Below are 1,035 nucleotides of genomic sequence, written 5' to 3' on the forward strand. Positions count from 1 at the left end.
TCATTGTTGTCCTCTCTTGCTTTTGCCTGGTTGCCCACAGTGCCTTATGAGACCTGGTGCTTCAGCCTTGATTTCTTGAATAATTATGGGAGCTCTCTTTTGCTACATTTAACTTTTGGACCCTTTCTGCAGTTCTGTAGGGTGGCCAATTGTAAAGGAGGAGGAGAAAGATTTAAACCATTTATAGTTGTGCTGATCAAAGAATCTGGTGGATGGTGCAGTTTGTCATGCAAGGACAACCAGGCGTCTAGCGTTGCAGGCAGGAAAAGAAGGCAGCTGAAAGAAACAGGAGGAGTAGCCATAGCACTTTCTTCTCTTCCTTCACTGACACCTTAAAAGGTAAATGCACATGAATTCAAAGGAGAAAGAAAAACACAACACTTACCTATTAAAAGTTATAGGTGCCACCTCCTCCTTCACCATTTTGTTAATGGTATTGTTCCACATTGAGCTGAGTGCTGTCTTCATTCTTTTCTTCTTTCACCATTACAACTGTATGCCTGGACCATCACACAGATTAATCATTTCTATAGACAAGGATTTTCACCAGTAGTGTGTGGTGGTATTGTATTTTATCTTCTAGCTGGCAGAGGAGGGTGCTGTGAACTGGAGAGATGCTAAGTTACTTCTGCAAGCCAGTGAGAAATCCAGGAAGATTGTGGAATCCTACTTCACCCCTGGGAAAGACCTTCATTTTTCATTCACACATCTTGTGTGTCGCACAGCTGCAGAAGGTAAGGAACTCCTTCTTGACCTTTCTGTACACATATTAAGAATCTGCAGCATAACTGCTCCACAGTGATGAAGAGTCTTCTCTATTAATAAATGTCATTCATTGAACTACTGTATTTTAAGCCTGTAATATGTTAACAGTTGTAAACTGATTACTATAAAATGAGCAATTAATAGATCTGTTAAAAATGGTGCAAACAATTTAGACAAATTCATCTGGAAGACTGAATACAGGGCACATATATGGTTCCATCATCTGCGGTGCATACAGTTCTCTTCCAAGAGGTGAGAAAGCCCCAGACC

At 40.8% G+C, this 1,035-nt stretch overlaps 1 long non-coding RNA gene across 1 annotated transcript; it reads left to right on the forward strand.

The window, feature by feature from the left end:
- The first annotated feature begins 6 nt into the window (after positions 1-6).
- On the forward strand, positions 7-735 carry LOC121918830. Its single transcript, XR_006101312.1, has 2 exons — positions 7-339; positions 584-735. It is a non-coding gene; the product is annotated as an uncharacterized LOC121918830 (long non-coding RNA).
- Positions 736-1,035: the final 300 nt, after the last annotated feature.

Source organism: Sceloporus undulatus, unplaced genomic scaffold, assembly GCF_019175285.1.
Source record: "Sceloporus undulatus isolate JIND9_A2432 ecotype Alabama unplaced genomic scaffold, SceUnd_v1.1 scaffold_42795, whole genome shotgun sequence".
In the NCBI taxonomy this organism is placed as follows: Eukaryota; Metazoa; Chordata; class Lepidosauria; order Squamata; family Phrynosomatidae; genus Sceloporus; species Sceloporus undulatus.